The sequence below is a fragment of the Nothobranchius furzeri genome, chromosome 2, assembly GCF_043380555.1.
Source record: "Nothobranchius furzeri strain GRZ-AD chromosome 2, NfurGRZ-RIMD1, whole genome shotgun sequence".
In the NCBI taxonomy this organism is placed as follows: Eukaryota; Metazoa; Chordata; class Actinopteri; order Cyprinodontiformes; family Nothobranchiidae; genus Nothobranchius; species Nothobranchius furzeri.
Genome location: NC_091742.1, coordinates 69,634,243 through 69,659,187, shown reverse-complemented (window position 1 = coordinate 69,659,187; position 24,945 = coordinate 69,634,243). Strand labels below are relative to the sequence as shown.

Here is a 24,945-nt window from a genome sequence, read left to right as displayed (position 1 = left end):
GGCAAATATAATTAAATGCCCGGCTAACACTCTACCCTACCGTTCCTCTAGACAACCACACACACACACACACACACACACATACACACACACACACACACACACACACACAAACATCCCATGCAATCCTACCACCAGCACCGCCTCTCCCTCCTCCTCTTCTTTTCTTTCTGACTATCACTCAGTGGCAGTGCATGAAGGAAAGAGAGTGCATTGATCTGCCAACGCGAGCAGCCATTTCACACGGTGAGCCTGTGCAGCACTCCTGTCCCTGAATGGGAATTGCTCATTTCACCTGACTGCCTTACCTCTATAGCAGGTTGGTGGGAAGCCCTGCTGGAAGAGGAGGCAGTGTGTGTGTGTGCGTCTGTGTGTGTGTGTGTGTGTGTGTGTGTGTGTGTGTGTTGGGAAAGATGTGCAGGAGTCAGAGCCCTGGTCAGAGCTTGGCAGGTGGCAGATAGGAGCTCCTGCATATACCTGCCTCTGCTACTGGAGCTCAGCCTCAGTCTTTCTCTCTCTCTCACTCTCTCTCTCTCACACACACACGCACACGCACACACACACACACACACACACACACACACACACACACACACACACACACACACACACACACACACGTGAGGCCCTAATAATAACTTAGGCATTTGGGCGAGTCAGCCTTCTTTCCTCAGGCGAGGATAAAAGTAAAACATGGTGCCTTTATTGAGTCTGGATTCACTAACTGTGGAATTCCCTGAACAGAGCATTAACTCAGACCGTATTTTATTCTCTGCCAACATGGGTCCACAGGATCTAATATTGTCTCCAAAGCAGATGCTGATAAACTAATAAACAAGCCCCAAAACGTGTTATGACACTCGCACAGGTGTGTTACAGTACAGGGAACAGGGCCTTTTAAAACTTTATTTGTGACTTGGGGTTGTTTCCTTGTCGTTGTTGAATGGATTTTTCATATTGTTAAGCAACACATTCTCACACCCAAGGCGTCAAAATATGACATGTGTAAGCCTCAATATATGGCGATTCGGGACGCCCCAGCGCACCAGGAGACGACGATCGGGGACACGTGGCTCCGCTGATATCACTGTTTGACGTGCGCGGTCACACGGACATTATTCGAATATTTAACCTTCCCCTCACCCCAATCGTAACCTTAAGGCCCATAAACTGTGACCTTAAGGTTAGGATTGGGGTGAGGGGAAGGTTCAGTAGTTCACAAGTAGTTCTAATGTCCATCTCAGCACCGCGGTACGCTGCAACAGCAGTTTGTCCCTGATCGTCGTCTCCTGACGCTCTGGGGCATCCCAAATCGTCATATATTGAGTCTTGGTCACACGCGTCATATTTTGATGCCTTGGGTGTGAGAATGTGTTGTGTTAGGAGGCATGCAGGTTTGCCATTGTGGCTTTAAATCCTGTTCATGTGAGGGTTGCACCACATTTAGTCCTGTCCTAAATAACCTCGCTGATAAAAACGTGATGGCATTCATACAAACCATTAGAGTTATGACCTGCTATTGGCATTAAAATGTAATATCCAAAATAATTGGTTTTTACTCTTAATGACACAACTTTTACATACCATGCACATTTCATACATACAACTTGAAGTTATGTTAGGTCAGGTCTGCATTAAACAGACAATGTTTACGTGTAAGGGATACGGGTGACACTCAAAACATTCAGACGCGATACAAAAGTCTAGCCAGATATTTATTCATTATAACTGTGATGATTATGGCTTACGACTGATGAAAACCCCACATTCATAATCTCAGACAATTAGAATAATGTGAAAAGTTTCAATATTCTAGATGAGAAGTGTCACACTCTAATCAGCTAATGAATCCAGAACACCTGCAAAGGGTTCCTGAGCCTTTAGATGGTCTCTCAGTCAAAGATGAATTACTGAAAAAAATTAACAGTTGCACCTTTTTCAAAATTTTCCAGTTTTGCCTGAATGCGATGTTGATTACCTAAAATTATTTAGTTTTTTTTTTCAACTCCAACATCTGTGTCACAAATTAAGAGTTATCAGTAAAACAGGCGACATTGATCATCCCTACTAAGAACTTATTTTTAAATAATCTTAAAACTATCGCCCACAAACCTCCAAGTATGGGGTCTTCAGATAGTTCAAGGCATCAAATAAAACTTAAACTATTCCTAATCAAATACTTTTATTATGAACGGTGTAAACGGTAAAAAAAATAAAAATAGATAAACAACATTTTTAATTATTTAACTAAATTTTCTTATCTGTCTGTTATTCTTTGAATAGTCACAAAATATGTTAATCATATTCTTAATTACTATTACAGTCATGAAATTATTTGAAATATATTTTTCTAAAAGTTTAAAGTATAAAATCTATTAATCATCAGCATTATCAGCAGACCAGACTAGGAGCGTCTGCAACACCCAGTTGAGAAGATGATCCTTTGGCCGCTCTTAGCTCAGGTAGTTCATCCACTGAGCGCTTTATAATTTCTATTTTAAATACATTTTCCACTTATTTGGAGGTTTTGTGGAATCTTCTCCATCATATTAACTGAATGTGTCAAAGCCAGATGTGACGTATCAGTGAAGCCTTCAGCCAGTCGGTATCTGATTCACCTCTCTGACAGTAACACCCCCCTCGGCCCTCCACCTCCACATCCTTCATGTGTCTGAAACACATTCCATCCAGCCACTTCATCCTTCACATGTTCTTAAATTTATTTCTCTCTATCTCTCTCTCCTGGTCAACCCACTCCCCCCCTCCCCTCCGCCCGACCTATCTCTGTGCCGCTCTCCTTGCTCTGTGACAGTCTCATCACACTCTATCAATCAAGCTTCTGAGGCCCGGGCGCGGCGCGGCACGCCATCGCGCAGTCCTGGTCTGCTCCCATCAGCGCCAGTCACTCTCTCAGTCACTTTAAAAAGGTTTAGGTTGCCAGATATAGTCTGTTCCGCGTGCGCAGCTGCAGGTCAGAGGATGGGAGGGAAGGGGCTGGAGTCGGGATTCGGCTCAGCGCTTGATTGGATATCACTTGACATACTCTCTGGGCCATCTCAACCCTCAAGACGGGCAATTCCTCTTCATAACAAAGACGGATTGGCCTAAATCCTGGGCTGATGAGTTCAAAGACATTAGTACTGCATGTGAGCACTGTTAATGCTTTGTGAGGCAAACGGATCAAAACAAAGGTCAAAAAAGCATAAATGAATTACCAGTCGAAGGCCAATCAGCAGTTTTTCTACCATCCCCGATTATAGCAGATTCCTTTTTTTTCTGCAGAGGTTTTTCTATTAAAAAACCCATTTAATTTCCCTAATATTTGGTTTAATTTTGCTTGTTCATTGGTTTAACTTTATCTGCTTATTCAGGTCTGAGTTGCGGTGTTAGCAGCCCCAGAGGAGCGACGTGAACCATCGTCTCCCCGGGATCCTCTCAAAGTGTTCTCTAGCCAAAGTGGAGATATAATCTCTCCAGCAGGTCCTGGGTTCACCTGGGGGCCTCCTGGCTACAGGAAATACCCAAGTATCTTTTCCTGGGAGGTGTCCAGGAGGGATTCACACCAAATGCCTGAACCACCTTTGCAGAATTCTCTTGATGTGGAGGAGCAGTGGCTCTACTCTGAATCTGTCCTGGATGTTTCCTCGCCCAACCCATTAGGCTGAACCAGATCATCCTGTGAAGATATGTCATTTTGGCCACTTGTTCTCACAGTCTTGGTCTTTTAGTCACTACCCAAGCTCATGACTGCAGCAAAGATGGGCTGGCTTTGCATTCTTGCTTAGCTCCCTCTGAATTGAACAGTTAAGCATCTGCAGATGCTGACTTAGTCCGCCGCTCCTTCACTCATGAACAATATGCTGAGATACCTAAACACCCCTATTGGGAGGACCATTTCCCCTGACCCAATGTTGGCAATCCAGCCTTTCCCAGTCAAAACGCAATGGCCTCACATTTGGTTGGAGGTGCGGGTCAAACTAAACAATTGACAGTTAAATAAACATTCATTTTCTCCAAATCTATAAAGAATATCCTCCAGGTTGCTAAGTGACTGGTGTTTTAGAATATCTCGTATCCTCTGGTAATGCAGGTTCCAGTGTCAGGAGGGTGTGGCTTACAGATGCTAGCCAACAGGAGAGGTGAGAGTTCTATGGCCGTGCTTGTGTTTACAACAAATGCAACCCAAACAGAAAAAAGAACCCCCATTTTTATTGATTATTTCTGATAATCGGTCACTCTGAGTTTTTCATGCATGCTGAACATGAAAATAGTCTCCTACACCTATCTCCTGCATTAACTTCTGATAAATAAGACTCTAGGATTTGAAAACCCTGACAGATCTACATCACACTGTCACTTAACATTCATGGACTCAGCCATGTTGCCACCAAAAAGGGGAAGGCAGTTGCTGGTTTAACATCCAGGAGGGAGCTTAGCATGTCTCGGCTAGTAAAAGCTAATTGTTAGCATTAGCATTTGGGGCAGCAGTAGCTCAATAGGTTGAGCGGGTTGTCCAGTAATCGGAAGGTTGCAGGTTTGATCCTGGCTCCGGACAGAGAATTCTGCTGTTGTGTCCTTGGGCAAGACACTTAACCCTCCTTGCCTGCTGGTGGTGGTCGGAGGGACCGGTGGCGCCTGTGCTCGGCAGCCTCGCCTCTGTCAGTGCACCCCAGGGCAGCTGTGGCTACATTGTAGCTCATCCCCACCAGTGTGTGAATGTGTGTGTGAATGGATGAATGATACACTGTAGTGTAAAGCGCTTTGGAGTCCTTACTCTGATAGGCCCTATACAAGTGCGGGCCATTTATCATTAGCAACTCAAGAAGCTCCTCCAGACTTGTGTTATTTGTGGAGACAAAACAAAAATGTTGCAGAACAAATAGAGTCAGTGGTAGAGTCACGTTGCTGTTATCCAATCAGAGGTGAGATGTCCAGAAATCTAGAAACAAGACTCTAAAACCTGTCATGTGATGCTCAGCTATGAGCTCACTTCTAGTTCCTTGAAATAGTGGTTTGGTGTGACGTTCGGTTGATTCTTACGTCACCAACTCCTCCTTATTCAGCTCTTTCTACCAATTCTACCTTTACAGAGATGACCTCTTTCCTATTCCTTTTTATTACAATTTCTACTGTTCCCATTGTTATGATGAATTCTGGTTCTTGTAAATCGTAAAAGAGTGGAATGCCTTCTCTGTGGAAGAGTTTAAGTATCTCGGAGTCTTATTCATGAGTAAGGGGGAGATGGAGCGTGAGATTGACAGGTGGATTGGTGCTGCGTCTATTGCGGGCGTTGTACCAATCTGTCGTGGTGAAGAGAGAGCTGAGCTGATAGGCAAAGCTCTCGGTTTACCGGTCAATCTACGTACCTACCCTCACCTATGGTCATGAGCTTTGGGTAGTGACCAAAAGAACGAGATCACGGATACAAGCGGCCGTAATTATTTTTATCTGCAGGGTGTCTGGGCTCTCTCTTAGAGATAGGGCGAGAAACTTGGTCATCCAGGAAGAGCTCGGAGTAGACCCGCTGCTCCCCCAAATCAAGAGGAGTCAGATGAGGTGGCTCGGGCATCTGGTTAGGATGTCTCCTGGACGCCTCCCTGGTGAGGTTTTCCAGGCATGTCCAACCAGGAGGAGACCTAAAGGTAGACCCAGGACACGGTGGAGGGACTATGTCTCTCACCTGGTCAGGGAACGCCTTGGGATTCTTTCAGAGGTGCTGGCCCAAGTGGCTGGGGAGAGGGAAGTCTGGGCAAATAAAACGGGCAATAACGAAAAGTATAAAAGGCATAAAAGTGACTGGATCTGAGCTTTTTATGCAAATGCCAGTTGGTGATTTTTGTCAAGTTTTAAATCAATTTGTTTTTCCAAATGTGCAATTCAACAGACATCCTGTTTATAATATTAAAACCAACAGTTTTTATTTAAATTGCTGTTTGTAAAATATTTGAAGACACATACAAAAGCACCGTAACCCTCTAAAAGCAGAAGACTATACTACAAAGCCATGAACATCATCAACCTGATTGCTAAACTAAACTAAATCTCCAAATGAAAAATAATTACTGATGGAGATTCAGCTTAGGAGTTATCACCTGACATGCTCTCTTTGCCGTCTCAACGACAGGCAATTCATCTCTCTAACAAAGACGGATCGGTCGAAATCCTGGGCTGATGGGTTAAAAGACATTAATGAAGCACAACATTTGATCAGCTGTCGTGCAATGTGTGAAATTAGGGCAAAACAAATCAAAACAGGGGTCAAAACACAGCTCTACGCTCAGTTAATTGTCTATTCTTCTCAGTTTCTTACCTGCCGCAGGCCTCATCCTGTAGTTGACATCTCAGGAAAGAGAACTGCATAAACGAGAAACAGGGATTAACATCCTAATCAAGCTGTCGATCTGAAGCACAAAGAAAGCTTTTTTCTTTCTATTCTCGACAAACATGAAGTGCTTACGGAAGCATAAAGCAACGCTTTAGTTATGCGGTTGTATCCTGAAGTTAATTCTTAATGTTGTGTTATGTTCTGTTTATTTAGTTTTATTTTTTAAATTATTTTAAAAGACCTCTTTTGTGGAATTATATAAATGGAAACCATGTTCCCTCGCCCAGACGTGGGTCACCAGGCTCCCCCTCTGGAGCCAGGCCTGGAGGTGGGTGACGCTGGCGAGCGCCTGGTGGCCGGGCTTTCACCCATGGAGCCCGGCCGGGCACAGCCTGAAGAGGAAAGGTGGGTCCCCCTTCCCAATGGCTCACCACTTGTGGGAGGGGCCAAAGGGGTCAGGTGCAGTGTGTGATGGGTGGCAGTCGAGGGTGGGGACCTTGGCGGTCTGATCCTCAGCTACAGAAGCTGGCTCTTGGCACATGGAATGCCACCATTGGTGGGGAAGGAGCCTGAGTTGGTGTATGAGGTTGAGAGATTCCGCCTAGGTATAGTCGGACTCACCTCAACGCATGGCTCTAGCTCTGGAACCAGTTTCCTTGAGAGGGGTTGGACTTTCTATCACCCTGGAGTTGCTCCCACCGAGAGGCGCCAAGCAGGGGTGGGCATACTAGTTGCCCCCCATCGTGGTGCCTGAACACTGGGGTTTACCCCAGTGAATGAGAGGGTAGCCTCCCTCCGCCTACGTGTGGGGGGACGGGTTCTGACTGTGGTCTGTGCTTATGCACCAAACTACAGTTCAGACTACCACCCTTTTTGGAGACCTTGTAGGGGGTGCTGGACAGCGCTCCTTCCAGTGACTCCTTTGTTCTGCTGGGGGACTTTAACGCTCACGTGGGCAACGACAGTGAGACCTGGAGAAGTGTGGTTGGGAGGAACGGTCCCCCGATCTGAATAAGAGTGGTGTTTTTTTATTGGACTTCTGTGCCAGTCATGAATAGTCCATAATGAACACCATGTTCAAACATAAAGGTGTCCATATGTGCTCTTGGCACCAGGACACCTTAGGCCGCAGCTCGATGATCGACTTTGTTGGTGTTTCATCTGACCTGCGGCCGCATGTCTTGGACACTCGGGTGAAGAGAGGGGCGGAGCTGTCAACTGACCACTACCTGGTGGTGAGTTGGCTCAGATGGTGGGGGAGGATGCCGGTCAGACCAGGCAGGCCCAAAAGTATTGCGTGTGTCTGCTGGGAACGTCTGGCAGAGTGTCCTGTCAGAAGGAGCTTCAATTCCCACCTCCGACAGAACTGCCAAAATGTTCTGGGGAGGCGGAGGATATTGAGTCTGAATGGACCCTGTTCCGTGCCTCCATTGTTGAGGTGGCCGACCAGAACTGTGGTCGCAGGATCATCGTGCCTGTCGTGGTGGCAACCCCCGAACCTGCTGGTGGACACCGGCGGTTAGGGATGCTGTCAAGCTGAAGAAAGAGTCCTATCAGGTCTTTTTGGCCTGTGGGACTCCAGAGGCAGCTGACGGGTACCGGCAGTCCAAACAGAACGTGGCTCGGGTGGTCGCCAAGGCAAAAGCAGATGATGTGGTCCTGTTGGCTTCATCAGTACGTGGTCTTCAGCTTTCGCCGGAGTGGTTCACAGGCGAGTGTGAAGCAGCTGGGATGAGAATCAGCTCCTCTAAATCTGAGACCATGGTCTTGATTCGGAAAAGGGTAGAATGCCTTCTCCGGGTCAGGGATGAGGTCCTGCCCCATGTGGAGGAGTTTAAGTATCTCGGGGTCTTGTTCACGAGTGAGGGAAAACTGGAGCGTCAGATCGATAGGCGGATTGGTGCTGCATCTGCAGTGATGCGGGCGTTATACCGATCTGCTGTGGTGAAGGGAGAGCTGAGTCAGAAGTCCAAGCTCTCGATTTACCGGTCGATCTACGTTCCTACCCTCACCTATGGTCAAGAGCTTTGGGTAGTGACTGAAAGAACGAGATTGCGGATACAAGCGGCCAAAATGAGTTTTCTCCGAAGAGTGGCTTGGCTCTCCCTTAGAGATAGGGTGAGAAGCTCGGTCATCCGGGAGGAGCTCGGAGTAGACCCGCTGCTCCTCCACATCGAGAGGAGCCAGTTGAGGTGGCTCGGGCATCTGGTCAGGATGCCTCCTGGATGCCTCCCTGGTGAGGTTTTACGGGCACGTCCAACCGGGACGAGACCTAAAGGTAGACCCAGGACACAGTGGAGGCACTATGTCTCTCACCTGGCCAGGGAACTTCTTGGGATTCCCCCAGAGAAGCTGGCCCAAGTGGCTGGGGAGAGGGAAGTCTGGGCCTCTGGAAGTCTCGCCTTAAGCTACTGCCCCTGCGACCCAAGTCCGGATAAGCGGATAAAAATGGATGGATGGATGGATGGATGGAAATTATTTTAAATAATTTATTTTACTTTGTTATGTTTTATTATATTTTGATCATTTTACATTTTAACTCCTTCTGATTCTGTTACTTAATTTTTGTTTTATTCATATAATTGTCTGTGTATTGATTTATTTATACTTTAACCCTCCCACTGTGCTAATGAGTGTGACCCCACGAGGAAAGTTGACCATTGAGCAGAGTCGGATGGTTTATTCCTTGGGTCCATGTGGCAGGGGTGAGGAGTGAGCACCACCTCACTCCTGCCACGTGGACCTCAAGGGATAAACCATCAATCCTGCTCAATGGTCCACTTTCCTCGCGGGGTCACCCATAAAGACAGTGGGAGGGTTAAATGTATATACTTATATATTTTCAAATTGTTTTGTGTTAGACTATACATCTTATAATGTCTTGCTAAAGAATCATGATGATTTTTAATGTGATTTTCTTACAAAAATGGCTTATTTCCACTATTAAATCCAATGGACCAAAATTCTTATAAATGCTTAGTTGGTGATTTTAGCAACTACGTATGGAGAATGTAGCCAGAAAAAAAAGTGGTCTTTTTTATCTTTTTAGCTTCGCTGGACGAGCTTTAATTAGCTTCATTATCTTTTAAAACATTATTATGGGGCTTTGCAGCAGTCAAGTAAGATGATTAGCAATGGCGATTATGAATGTCATGATTGCAGTTGTCTATCTGCCCAAAACTCCTCAATGGAGTAAATTCAGAGTCAATTTTCTGGGGGAATGCAGATTAGGTTTTTTACTATTGTAAAAGCAGAAATGAGGGGACACAACCTCATCTCCAGTAAACACATTTGATCTGTAAGATTTTGGTACAAGAAGCCGTCTGCTGGTGGTCTGAAATCTTCTGATTAACCTTTATTTAGAGAAACACATTAGTGGAAGTACTGCTATGAAAACATTTGCTATTTTTATAAATTTGTACCTTTGTAACTAAGGAAAATATTTAAATCCCTCACTAGAATCAGGAGCTAGATGTTGAAAGCTTTTGGGGACTGCTTTGTTTGCCTTTACGCTAAATTTGGGCAGTGTTTTAAGTTGGCTGTTATACACCGTAACTTACACTTTTCAATTTTACGCTGTTTTCATAGCCTATGGTGCATTATGAAATTTTCCTTTCATCAGTCAAAATCTCAAACATTACTAAAAAATGTCCTTCTTTAGGTAAACACCAGCCATTCGCAGTCTCCCCCATCTAATTAATGCAACACCCCCCTTCTACCCCCCCCCACCCCCCCCCACCCCCTTGACCAGACAGTTTTCTAAGGAGAATTCCTACACTTATTGTTTTCTACTTTGAGCATTGGTTTCAGAAGCAGTCCCATGAAAGTGGACACAGTGTGTAAGAATGTTGCAACTTTTTTCAGTTTATAGCTCTTTGGGGATCATCTTCATCAGATATTAAAAGGTGCAATATGTAAAAATGACATCCTGTGGTCAAAGGTGGTTATTGCGGTCCATTTGTTTTAAACAAAAATATTGTTTTCTTGCTGCCGTTCCGAGAACTTCATGGCTGTTGCCAGTTTGTATTTGCGGCAGAAAATTCTAGATGACAAGCAAAGATGGGCCAATCATGGTAAGTTGATGAATAGATAAATACACAATCAAATCTGGTGTTAAGACTCTTGGATGTTTTACAGTAGGGAGCATTTACTAGATTTGTCATGGTAGTATGCCTCCAGCATTACAGGAAGTGTGGTTGTTTGCTGTCTTGCTGTTAGCTTGTTGTTATAGACCTGAATGACTCCTTAAAGGAAGTAAAATGCCACAATTGACTCATTATTCACTTCATACACACATTTCACTGTAATATTGAGTTGTTGGTAATCGAAAAGGTAGCTTGGGACATTTTTAGAGCTGACTATTTGCTTCTAATTCACCAATAGCATTGTTAGCTCAACATTAGCTCAACGCCTTCTTTACCTGATTTTAGACTAAAACAAAAAGATGTTGAGGCTTCTTATAGTACAAGAAATAACTTTTGGGTCATTCCTGTTAACTGGATTTAGTTTTAAAACAATGCTGGAGCTTTTCTCCTGTCTACATCAAATTACAAATACGTACACCGCTGCGTTGGCTCACTGCAGATTCAGCAACCTCACAAATTCAGAGTGTAAACACGAACTATGTCCTGCTTACAAATCACACCTTTAATGTCTGTAAATTTGTTATCTAATATCTTTTATAGATTTCACAAATAATACAAGTTGTTTTTAATGTGATAACACACACACACACACACACACACACACACACACACACACACACACACACACACACACACACACGCATACATACATACATACATACATACATACATACATGCATGCATGCATATATATATAAATAAGACAAATTGAGCAACTCAAGAATTTTTCACCAAACCATGGTTGTATTCAAGGTCAAAGCAGTCCTCAGGGTAGGAAGTGATGTTCATTATCTGGTTACCCACTAGTTGCAACAGAATCCTAGGCATATTGACCATTGCTCCTGCAGGCTAAATCATCAGACAATAGCCAGTGGCTTCCTGGATTACAAATAAGCCAGTTTAATGTTTTATTCCATCAGTTTTACAATTCTAATAAGTAGATCTCTGTAATTAACCGGGTAAGGATATATCTGCTCTCTGGCCCATGCAACCCGACCTCATCACTTGTGACTTTTGTTTGAGTTCTTTCTTTTTATGCTCCCTGTTCAAGCTAATAAATCTGCAAATTAAATTGTAGAACAGACGAATAATACGGCGCCTGCCTTTCTGATGCAATGAGGAATACGTAATTAGGCTGGTTTGGGCTTCCATAATTATTACATCACAGCTAAGATAACACTTCAGTGGCAACAAATGCTTTGATGGACTCGGTTTGGTAACGACCGTGACAGCCGAGCAGAATGCCAGAACAGAAGAGTTAAAGGCTGGATGGGGGTGGGGGTGACAAGAAAGCTATCGCAGAGGGAGCCCCTGTCTGCAGCAGCCATATTTCATTACACAGCACCAAAAGCTTAGGAGGCAATCAAGCATATTTAGCCATCGCCGCTCCCCTTCCTCACCCACGTGACCCCCTCCCCCCATTCCAAGCAATTATTACTCCCCAGTTTTTTACTGTGCTTTGCCATGGAGAAAATGAACTGCGGTACTTATCAGCTCAATGCATAGACAAGTGACTGGGATGGAGGACACGTAGGTATGCACACTGTGTGTGTGTGTGTGTGTGTGTGTGTGTGTGTGTGTGTGTGTGTGTGTGTGTGTGTGTGTGTGTGTGTGTGCAAGCACGGGCCAATGCTTCTGTTTGTGTTGCAGCAATGGCGAGAGCCAGTCACCGCTAGCTCAGTAACAACGGGCCCATTGGCGAGAAGATACAGAGATAACCGTAAACATGTCACCAAAAATGCAAAGTTATTTGCATCCGTATTGGAGAGTCAAATTGATGTGGGGTCAAACAAGGAAGGTGAGGGTTTATGACCTGTGCATAACTCTGCTGTCAACAGCTCTGATATATGGAGCTGACCAGCGCCATCGGGCTTTAAGCCTGATTATGTCATCATGGGTGACAATCAGTGGGAATGAATGATTGTTTTCCAACAAAAGGCAATGCAGAAATAACTTTTTAGTATAAATTACAGTGAATTGACACCTGAAATCATCTAGCTGATGAACTGCATCCAAGTCTGAGGGTTTGCTTTTTATGGTTGTGGAGATTATCTAATACAATTGTGTTAGAAATAAAGAGAAAAGCTAAAGAAAGCCACAAGATTGGCCCCTTACCCACAGAGGATGGATAAAGAGAATCTAAACCTAACAAGCATCACTGTCTGGCATGGCAACAACACACAGGCAGAGAGAAAAGATTTGCAAAGTGTCAGGAAGATCGTGGAGAGGATTATTTGGACGAAAGTCCCCTCTATGGACTCTGATGCCCCCTTTCCAAAAGCACCACTCAGCGTAACTCAGGCCCTGTCCACACGTAGCCGGGGATCTGCCAAAATGTAGATATTTATCTACGTTTTGGCCTGTCATCCACACGAAAACGGAGTTTTTTTTCACACGAAAACGGATCTTTTTAAAAACTCCGGCCAAAGTGAAGATCTCCGTTTTCTCCGTTTTGGGTGTCTGCGTGTGGACGGACAAAACCGGAGTTTTAAGGTCCGCAACGTCACTTTCCGCGACAAAAAAATGCTGACATCACGTGTGCGACCTGTGTTTACACTAGCCGGCATCATGGAAGCCCTCAGAGCTGCGCTCTGTCACTACCCGATCCATCAATTGTCCAAGCGCTTTCTGCTTGTTTGTTTTTGCAAGCGGAATTACTGCTCCTTGCGGAAGACCACAGACGAAGGACGAGGTTAAGAACGGGGGAAGTACTGCCGCCTACAGGTCTGGCATGTCCTTAACAACGTATTTATCCGGGTACGTGTGGACAGAGTTATTTTTTAAAACGCAGTGATGTGGATGCAAGTTTTTGGAGGGGCGGATATTCGTTTTTAAAAAAACCCGGCTACGTGTGGACTAGGCCTCAGATGGACAGCTTTTATCAACAGCACGGTCTAGTTATTTTCACCGCAATTGTTTCCCGTTTCAGTGCAGCGACTCATTACCGGGTTCAGAGTCTGACAAATAGCCAGTGACTTTGCAGAATGTTCAACATGGTAAATGGCGCTTCCCACCACAATCACTCATTCACCCAATCACACACTGATGGTGATGAGCTAAAATGTAGCCACAGCTGTCTTGGGGCACACTGACGGAGGTGATGTCTGCTGTACACTGGCGCCATAGCATAGCAGAGCAGATAGCATACCACTCATTGAAGACGCCTTATTAAACAGCATCTTCCCAACTACAGTCAGACTGACGGCAAAACAAAAAATTGTTAAAAATGTGCCATAATGACTCAATACAACCTCATTTCATTGTTTATGTATTAAGGGGTAAATTACTACCAATTCAAATAGGTTTAGATATTGTATACCATTCTGGAAGTGAACAATACTTTGAATAAATGATAAATGACCCAGACTTGTATAGCACCTTTCAGAGTCAGAGGACTCCAAAACGCTTTATTAATCGGTTCACACACACACACACATTCACACACAGATGGTGATGAGTGACATTGTAGCCATAGCTGCCCTGGGGAACACTGACAGGGGCGAGGCTGCCGAGCACAGTCGTCACCAGTATGTATGTATGTATGTATATATATATATATATATATATATATATATATATATATATATATATATATATATATATATATATATATATATATATACATATATATATATATATATAAAAGACTTACTTAAAAAATGTCACCAACTTTGCATCTGTGTGGGTTATGTCCTCAAATGCTCACGTACGCTCTGTAATTGTAGGTACATGGGTGTTGAACATTATTGGCTAATGCTGAAAAGCACTTAGTTCTAGCACCTGTTTCAGGAGCTAGAAGTTAGCCACATCACAGCTGAGCTTCAGACAGCACAATTTGGAGTATTCTTCTTGGACATTTCGCCTCCGATTGGATAACAGCTACACAATTCTACCACTGACTCTGCTCTGCAACGCTGATGTTTTATCTCCACAAATAACACAAGCCTGAAGGAGTTCTGCTGTGTGTGTGTGTGTGTGTGTGGGGGGGGGGGGGGGGGGGGGGGTTGCTAATGCTAACAGTTAGCTACTACTAGCTGGGATGTTCTCTGCTGTTTCCTGGACGCTAAACCAACAACATCCTTCCCCAGACAGTGCGACGTAAATCTGTCAGGGTTTTCTAACCCTGGAGTTTCATTGTCTATTTTCTACCAGAAGGGAATGCAGGAGATAGGTGTAGGAGACTACTTTCAAGTTCAGCCTGCATGAAAAACTCAGAATGCCTGATTATAATTAGAAATAATCATTCAAAATGCTTTTTTTCAGTGAACCACACTGTTAATAAACAACTTTGTTCATACAGTCCTCTGATTGAAATGAGAATAAATTTTGTACTATCCACTGGAGAAATGTTTGTGAGCTTTGAGTACTTCTCAAAAGAGTAAGCACTTATTCATCAAACCAGATAACTGCAGTTATCAATTTACATCAACAAGTGGCAGAGTTGCTGTGTTTAATCTTAATTAAAACCTAAATTAGGGAAGCAATGAGATGAGGGTTACATTGATTGTACTAGAATCAATAGAAATGATAACAAAGCTTAATGTCAAGATTATTTAAGATAGGGTTTATACAACTGCAGAAATCAGCTAATTAAGCCATCATCATCACCAATTTTATTTATATAGCACTTTCTAGCGAACTTCAGTCAGCCCCAAAGTGCTTCACACAACAAATAAAAACACATCACAAATACAACAAACACACAAAATCAAAATGACTGTAACACAACTACAAAAATACAAAATGAGACAAACCTGCCTAAATAAAAGCTAATGAATAAAAATGTGACTTTATCCTAGATTTAAAAACAGCAAGTGATGGAGCTGTTCGAACAGCGGAGCATTCCACAACCAACCACCGAGAAGGCTAGCCCACCTCGCGTTCCTACGTTATATCTTGGGGTAGACAGCAGACACTAGTCTGCAAATCTCAGTGAATGTATTGGAGCATGGCGGTTTACAAGTGAGTGAAGACAAACCAGCACCTTTCCAGATAAAACTTTATAAACAAAGACTACAACCTTATAATCAATTCTAAAACGGACTAGTAACCAGTGTAAATCCACCAGCACTGGGGTGATGTGATCCCTCCCCCATGTAGCAGTCCGAAACCTAGCTACTGCCTTTTGCACCAACTGCCTTACGTGCCCCTGTCAGAGTAGAATCACAATAATCCAGGCTCGATGTAATAAAAGCATGGATTACAGTCTCAAGCTGCTTCCTAGAGAACATTGACTTGATCCTGGACAAGTGGAAAAAGCATGTCTGAACAGTTGTGTTTATAGGCTTATCAAACAAAAGGGCTGCATCAATCTTCGCTGAAGAGCTGCTACGGTAGCCTGGAGCCTATAAAACATGTTTTTTTAGAATGTGCTAAAGCTTGTAAACATAACTGTATGGAAGAATTTGGTGGAGTATGTGAGGGCCATAACTGATAATAACAGAGGCATTTCATCTGCTGCCAGTGTGTTTTGCTCTCAATCTACCATTGTTTTATTAATGGTAAAATGGTTGCGTTGCAGGGTGTGTTTCAACTACAGGGAGATCAACTACCTGAGCCTCCCTGGTAAAGTCTATTCAGGTCCATCACATTGTTGAACCTCAGACTCAGGAACAGCAAAGTGGTTTTCATCCTGGGCATTAAGCACTGGACAAGCCCTATATCCTTAGGGGGGTCCTGGAGGGAGTTTGCCAAACCAATGGTAAATGGTAAATGGCCTGTATTTGTATAGCACCTTTTTAGGGTTCTATAACCCCCAAGGCAATTCACAACACAGTCATCCACCCATTCACACACACATTCACACGCTGGTGGGGATGAGCTACGATGCAGCCACAGATGCCCTGGGACGCACTGACAGAGGCGAGGCTGCCGAGCACAGCAGTCCCACTGACCACCACCAGCAGGCAAGGGGGGTTAAGTGTATTGCCCAAGGACACAAAAGCAGCATTCTCTGGTCAGATTCATGATCAAACCTGCAACTTTCCGATTACTGGACATTCGCTCTACCTCCTGATCTATCGCTGTCTGTCTACATGAGTTTTGTGGATTTGGAGAAGTCATTTCACCACGTCCCTCGAGAGGACCTGTGGAGGGGGGGGTCCCTTGTGATTACCTGTACCCCTTGATACGGGCTGTAAGGTCCCTGTATGGCCAGTGTCAGAGCTTGGTCTGCGTTGATGGCAGTAAGCTAGGCTTGTTCCCGGTAAGATTTAGACCCTGCCATTGGCAGGGCCGCCAAGGCTGCACTTTGCCACAGATTCTGTTCATAACTTTTATGGACAGGATTTCTAGGTGCAACAAAGGTGTTGAGGGATCGGCTTTGGTGGCCTGAGGATCAGGTCTCTGCTTTTTGCAGATGATGTTGTCCTGCTGACTTCATCAGATAGTGATCTCCATCTTTCGCTGGAGCGGTTTGCAGCCAAGTGTGAAGCAGCCTGGGTTTAAGCAGCTCCTCTAAATCCAAGACCATGGTCTTAAGTTGGAAAAGGGTAGAATGCCTTCTCCCGGACAGGGATGAGGTGCTGCCCCAAGTGGAGGAGTTTAAGTATCTTGGGCACGTCCAACTGGAAGGAGATCTAAAGGCAGACCCAGGACACGCTGTAGGAACTCTGTTTCTCAGCTGGCTAGAGAACACCTTAGGATTCCCCTGGAAGTGCGAGCCCAAGTGTCTGGAGAGAGGGAAATCTGGGCCTCTCTGCTTAGGCTGCTGTCTCTATTTTGACGAAATTCACATCCTGAACCAGTGATAAACGAACACAAAAACCTTTCTGTTTGTGTTCAACTGTTAGGGGTGAAAATACAACTGTCAAATTGTGTATTTTTAAACACAAAGAAATTCCTGAAACAGGAAGTAGATGGTTAGCATTAGAAAATCGACCTAAGGTAAAACATCAGTGTAAAGGACAAATGCTTGCTTCAAACTAAGTAGTGTTTAAAACCCCACTTTGTTGTGGACACATGTAGACACTTTAGTGCTAATTCAACACTGTTGAGTCAGACTTCTTCAGTTTCACACTTTCTATTGAATAGCTCATGAGAAAATCTCAGCTTATTTATAACCCTGTCAGAGATAATGCTGATAAATGTTACCCACTTGCTCTACTCGGTCCTTTTTGCTAAATATTCCTCTCGGTGAAGACAAAAGAGGATGAAACTCGACCATCTGTGGATGCGAGAGTTATAACAAATTAGCTATTGGAGCTTGTTTATTTTTCCTCCCGCAGAGCTCTAACATTTGCAGGGAAATGGCGCTGTAGTTAATGAATAAAATGTGCATTCATGGCTGCTAGAGCGTACTAAGGGTGATATGGTAGTTTTGGGGGAGGGGGGTTCCGGCAGGCAGCCTGATGCTGCGAGGCCGTCTGATAGACAATGGCACAGCGGGAGGAAGAGGGATTCAGCACTAGAGGGCCAGGAGACACTTTCACTCTCTTTGCTCCTTCAACTACTCCCCGGTGCAGGAGACATGGGCTGCTGCACAGACAGATGGTGTGTGTGTGTGTGTGTGTGTGTGTGTGTGTGTGTGTGTGTGTGTGTGTGTGTGTGTGTGTGTGTGTGTGTGTGCACGAGAAGTGGGTGGTGACGCCATTCGGTTTGGTAAAAATGCAAGAGATGGAGCGTGAGAGATGTAAGAAGAGGGGAAACACAAAGTGGAGAACAGAAAGTGGAGCCATGTATCCATTTGGTTACGTGCATCCCTTAAATTCAACATCCAAACATCTTTGACATTTTATTATATTTGTTTTGATCGTGTTTACAATAAATCTGCTTGTCATGTTGCAGAGAAAATGCTGGAAAAAGTTACCTCACCTGATGGTGGGAATAAAGGACCGAGAGTGTGTGTGTGGAAGAAACAATCATGGGAATTCTGCATTGACATACTGCCATCTACTGGATATACGAGTAACTGCAGCATGAGCCCATCCTCCCTATTATCACTGCGTTTTCCTAATAGTTGTTTTAATACATTTGTGTCGAAAATGCTTCATTTATACAATAAAAATCAAGAAAAGGATCAAAACGGTGTTGATATTCTTGGGTTTAATCTACAAAACAGCTGTTTTTGTCGAGCTTAGAAAAATATGTTTCTTTTGGTGCAAAACTACTCTTTAAAATTGGTGGAAATGTGTTATTTGGTGGATTTTAAACTGCATTTTTTCTTTAATAAATAACTGTATAAAGCCTTGCCTCAGATGTACAAAGCTGCAAATGCTAAAGCACAGCACCATCTTGTGGTTAAACCAAAATGAATAAAATCTGAAAATATATACCACAGTGTCAGAACTTCAAACCCAAGCAGATAAAACCTGCTTACTTCAATAGAAAGAACAGCCAAACAAAAGTGCTGTTGTGGATTTTAAGATTATCATGAAGCAATAATTCCACTTCCATCTAAAGGAAAAGGGACACAATCAAGGAAAGGAATATTGGGTTCATAGTCTCCCCAAGATCTTCAAAGGTGAGCCTTTATGACATTTCAGTATTTCCACATGAAAAAACTTTTAAATGATTATTTCGCTCTTTTCACTCATAAAAGTGAATGTTATTGTGCTATGATCACTGGCAATAAAACGTGAAATAGAAATGCACTGATTTTGTTTTTTAGTTATGACCCTGACTACAGTTTTTGTTTAGTTGTGATCTGCTAATTCAGATGTTTGTCTGAATCGGATTTATCAAAACTCTGTAGGCAAGCAAAAAAATACTAATAATTAAAAAAATCTGAAAAGTATTGTTAAAGTACAATATTTCTTACAGAATAAGTTTTTATGCATCTCTAGTTTGAAGCACTTTTACAAATATCCAAGTAGTTTCAAAATCTTGAAAATGCTGGAAAATGCTATTAGCATTTTTGAGGGCAAAAAAAAAAAAAGGTAAGAACTCCCGAAAACATTTTTGTCAGAAAAGGAGGAGGTTTCAGGTTTTTACTTCCAGAATTGCTGCTCTGAGCCGGATTCCCGGACAAGAGCAAATTATTCCAAACATTCAGGAATGTCATCAAAACAATTGCAGGCAGATCAGATATAAGACCCTGATGATCCCCCATCTACACTGTAAAAAATGAAATGTTGAAATGACTAAACCAAGTTATGCCAACCGGTTCCATTACTTACTTAATTGTAAAGGGTAATATACATTGGTATACATTATGTTTACATTTAAGCAACTAGTGAAACCATTTGACACAACTTGGTTAAAGACCAAGTTCCATCGACTTTTCGATATTAGTGGTGGTCTCTAGTATAAATTTATTTCTTGTGAGTATATCTAATGCTTCTGTTTTAAAAACTAGAACTGAGACGGACGAGAAAGTAGATTCCGATGGGAAGATTTGGAGTCTTATTTCCAGATTTTTGGACACCTCTGATTGGCTAACAGTAACTTGACTACCACTGACACTGTTTGCTCTTTAATGTTGATGTTTTATCTCCACAAATAACTCAAGCCTGGAGGAGTTCTGTTGTGTGGTGAGTTGCTAATGCTAACGTTAGCTTCTGCTTGCTGGGACATTCTCTGCGGTTTCCTGGATGCTAGACCTACTTTCTCGTTGCGGGTCAAGATTTGTGAGTCCATGAATGTTATTTTACAGTGACGAAGATCCGTGCGGCTTTTCTAATCCAAGCATGTCCCAGTTTGTTTTCTATCACCAGCTAATGCAGGAGATAGGAGTAGAGGATTATTTTCAGCCTGCATGTGAAACTCGAAGTGACCAATTATGCTTAAAAAAATACAGTGAACTTGGTCTTTCAGTAAAATTGACATTACATGTCTTACAGTGTAGTGGGAGGATTGGGGATTATTGTAAACTAGAATGTGTTAATGAAGCTAAGTACATTATAAAATATTACTCATTTTTAAACTGAATTTGAAAAAAACTTCACATATGAGGGGCACATTGTCCAGTTCTCTTGGATGGCTGAGAACCTTTACTTGCATAAACAGATGTGCACAAAATTGTTGTTACCCTTCAGTCGATGGAAGAAAAACCCACAATGTTCACGGAACTAACTTGAATCTGACAAAAGTAATAATAAATAAAAATTCTATGAAATTTAACCAATGAAAGTCAGACATAGCCTTTCAATCATGCATCAATGGAATCATTTAAAAAGTAAACTCATGTAACAAGCCTGGACCAAAATGGTACCCCTAGAAAATAATGTGACTAAAATGACTTGTTAATTAGCCAATTAGCCGAACTAATAGGGCTCCAGGTAGTCACTGTGTTGTTTGGTGACATGGTGTGTACCACACTCAACATTGACCAGAGGAAGTGATGGAAAGAGTTGTCTCAGGAGATTTGAAAGAAAATTATAAGACAAGCATGTTAAAGGTAAAGGCTATAAGACCATCTCCAAGCAGCTAGATGATCCTGTGACTACAGTTGCACACATTAGTAACAAATACAGAAGGCTGTTGGACAAAAATTAAAGACAAAGAGACAGATAATCTGAGTGGTAACGAAAGAGCCCAGAAAAAAAACTTGCATTGAAATTCAAAGGGAACTTCAAGGAACATCAGTGTCAGATTGCACCAACCGTTGTTGGAAATGCACACTCTCAGTTATTAGCCATGAAATAACAAAAACTTACAGTCAAATCATACATCCCCTTGGAGAAATGAAAACCTAAGAAAACTAAAGAGAAACTGCAGAGTGGTGGAGAGGAGATGGAGGAAAAACAAATGAACAGTAAATCATCAGTTATATTCAGAACTACTTAAAACATACAATAAAGCCATAAGGAATTCAAGAAATGCATACTTTTCCAAAATCCTCTCAAGACAATAAAAATAATCCTAAAATTATTTTCTCCATAATCAATAATATTTTCAACTCTAACCCAAACTCAACTCAGGCCTAGTCCACACGTAGTCGGGGTTTTTTTTTAAACCGAATATCCGCCCCTCAAAAAAACTTGCATCCACACCACCTCGTTTAAAAAAAAAACTCTGTCCACACGTACCCGGAGAAATACGTTGTTAAGGACATGCCAGACCTGTAGGCGGCAGTACTTGGAGAAGCCAGGTGCCGGGCAATAGCCGTTCTTAACCTCGTCCTTCGTCTGTGGTCTTCTGCAAGGAGCAGTAATTCCGCTTGCAAAAACAAACAAGCAAAAAGCGCTTGGACAATTGATAAAGCGAGCGCAGCTCTGAGGGCATCCATGCTGTCGGCTAGTGTAAACACAGGTCGCACACGTGATGTCAGCATTTTTTGTCGCGGAAAGTGACGTTGCGGACCTTAAAACTCCGGTTTTGTCTGTCCACACGCAGACACCCAAAACGGAGAAAACGCAGATCTTCACTTTGGCCGGAGTTTTTAAAAAGATCCGTTTTCGTGTGAAAAAACTCAGTTTTCGTGTGGATCACAGGCCAAAACGTAGAAAAATATCTACGTTTTGGCAGATCCCCGGCTACGTGTGGACAGGGCCTCAGAAATCCCCCTCAAACACTCTCTGTGAGGAGTTTGCAGCCCACTTCGGAGGGAAGGTAAACACCATCAGATGTAAGATTTTATCCTCTCAACGTAACATGGTTTTAGACACATCTGAGAGTGTGTGTGTACCTGAGGAAACACTGGACAGTTTTATTCTAGTTGAAGCTCAGTGAGACCCACCACATGTGTCCTGGACCCTATTCCCACTAGATTTTTTAAACAATTTTATGATTCTTTTAGAGATGAGGTTTTAACTATGATGATATGCTCCCTTCAGACGGGAGTCTTTCTTGCCGCTTTTAAACGGGCGGTGGTGAGGCCCCTGCGGAAGAAGAGCAATTTAGATTTTAATGACTTTAACAATTATCGACCAGTATCCAACTTACCATTTTTAAGCAAACTTTTAGAAAAGCTTGTTTTAATTCAACTTAATGATTTTATCAACACCCATAATGTCTTGAACCACAATACTGAGACAGCCTTTCTGAAGATTTTAAATGATTTTAGAGTAAATTATGATAAACGGCTGCGATGGACTGGCTCTCTGTCCAGGGTGTACCCCGCCTGATTGCCCATTGACCGCTGGAGATGGGCACCAGCTCCCCCCCCCCACGACCCTACGTGGACAAGCGGGTTCAGAAAATGGATGGATGGATGGATTATGATAAACGAAAGGTGACTGTGTTGGTTCTACTGGATCTAAGTGCTGCCTTTGACACAATAGACCAGACTATTCTTTTAACTCGTTTGAAACGGATCGGCCTCTCTGGTGCTGTTCACCGATGGTTCACTTCCTACCCCACAGACGGGACTTTTATGGTGAGTTTGGATACCTGTTCCTCGAAGGTCCATGGGATTACATGTGGTGTGCCCCAAGGTTTAATTTTAGGCCCAGTGCTTTTTAACCTTTATATGCTCCCTCTTGGCAGTGTCATCAGGAGACACGGGGTGAATTTCCACAGCTAAGATGATGATACACATTTGTACATTTCTGTGTTCCCTGATGAAACATGGCCAATGGATGCACTTTTAACTGCATTTTAGACATCAAATCCTGGATGGCAGGAAACTTTCTCCAGCTCAACCAGGACAAAACTGAAGTTTTAGTTATCGGTCCTGAGGCCCAGAGAGTAACTTTTACCAAAATTACAATCACTGTCTCTTAATCCATCTCCACAAGTGAAGAACCTGGGTGTCATCTTTGACTCTGAGCTGACTTTTATCCATCATATTAAAAATATCACCAAAATAGGTTTTTATCATCTAAAGAACATTGCAAGTGTCCGCCCCATTCTCTCTCGGGCCAATAAGGAGACACTGATGCACGCTTTTATCACCAGTAGGATAGATTACTGCAATGCCCTGCTTTCTGGTCTTCCTAAAAAGAGGATTTCACGTTTACAACTATTACAAAACTCAGCAGCACGTTTCCTGACGAAGACCAGGAGGCGGGAGCACATCACTCCAGTTTTAGAATCACTGCATTGGCTCCCCGTATGTTTCAGGATCGATTTTAAAATACTTTTAATGGGTTTTAAGTGTCTTAATGGTCTTGGGCCTTGTTATCTTTCAGAACTGCTTTTACCGTATAAACCCACGCGGTCTCTGCGCTCCTCTGAAAGCCGTCTCCTTGTCATCCCTAAAGTCAGGACTCATATTCACGGCGAGACGTCGTTCCAGTACTACGGTCCTCACCTCTGGAACGAGCTGCCAGGGGACCTCAGGGCCGCAGAGAATGTTCATGTTTTTATAAACAGGCTCAAGACCCATCTTTTTAGCTTTGCTTTTAACTGCTTACTCTCACTTTTTAAATAAATAAAAAAATAAATGAGGTTATTTATTTATCTATTTATTTATTTTATGTATTCTTTTTAACAGTTTTTATTTTTTATACATATATATTTTTTAAACCATTGATTTATGATCAACATTATTTTAATATCTATATAACGTTTTATATTACAATTTTCATTTTAGCTCTTATTATTTTATATTTTAATCTTAATTTAACCTTGTTCCAGTGTTTCTTCTGTGGGAGCCCTCTGCCCTGGGGGCGGTAGTCGGCTGTGGTGGCCTGGGTGCTTTCCAGGTGGGCCTGGGTGGAGGTGTGGGTCTCCGCCCTCCCTGCCCTGGCTGCCCTGTATTGGTGCCTCGGCTGCTGCTGTGGATCTGCTGCTGTCGGGGCGGATGGCTTCCCTGATGGTGTTTCCCTATGTTAGCTGGTCTGGCTCATCTAAACTCAGCCCATCGTGTTTTTTCCGGGGGGGGGGTTTGCATGTTTGTGTGCGTGTGTGTGTGCGCCGGAGAATGAGTGTTGTGAAGGGGTTTTTATTGTCAGACTCTTAAAATTCTGGGGATGGGAGGGAATGTGGGTATGCGGGGCCTTTTTAATTTGTTAAGTACTTTGAATTACATTCATTGTGTGATTAAATGCTATATAAGTAAAGTTTGATTTGATTTGAAATATGCTCCACATTTAAATTCCCCTCCCATGATTTCTTGAGACACTGGTGCATTTTAGCACCTGCCATATTTTCTAGAGTAAATAAATATATAAGTTCCACAGTTATTTTCTCATTACCTCAATTTTAAACCTTCACTGCAAGAAATTAACAAAGCTTTTTGAATCCAGGCTCTTACAGCGTGCTTAGAAGCATGTGCTGTCTTTTAAATAAGTAATTTGGAGGTTATCTGAAGTTGTCACTAATCAGCTAATGTTGTCCCTTTATTATTTTATTTCCCTGGTAATCAGTCCCTTGTACTCCAGCTCCTAATCCTGTCTGTTTGTGGCTTAGCTCAGACTTATTCCAGGGAAACGACCAGCTGCTATCTGACCTGACACAGATTGCATCCATTTTCTCGAAGCATATCTGCCATTTTCAGACAGCCGCTTTTTCAAAAGAAATATGTCAGCAGTCTGGAGATTATGCTTCTCTCTCTCTCTCTCTCTCTCTCTCTCTCTCTCTCTCTCTCTCTCTCTCTCTCTCTCTCTCTCTCTCTCTCTCTCTCTCTCTCTCTCTCTCTCTCTCTCTCTCTCT

General features: G+C 43.0%; 1 protein-coding gene across 38 annotated transcripts in view; it reads right to left on the bottom strand.

Annotated features, from left to right (window-relative positions):
* LOC107377453 (protein tyrosine phosphatase receptor type D) overlaps nucleotides 1-24,945 on the bottom strand; it is a 677,785-nt gene that overhangs the window by 370,470 nt on the left and 282,370 nt on the right. For 36 of the 38 annotated variants that reach the window (XM_070547717.1, XM_070547719.1, XM_054748836.2 and 33 more), the window contains exon 7: nucleotides 6,311-6,354. The exons of the other annotated variants lie outside the window; for them this stretch is intronic. The gene's annotated coding sequence lies outside the window, so the exon portion shown is untranslated. The remainder of the gene's footprint in view (nucleotides 1-6,310; nucleotides 6,355-24,945) is intronic. 38 annotated transcript variants of the gene reach the window in all.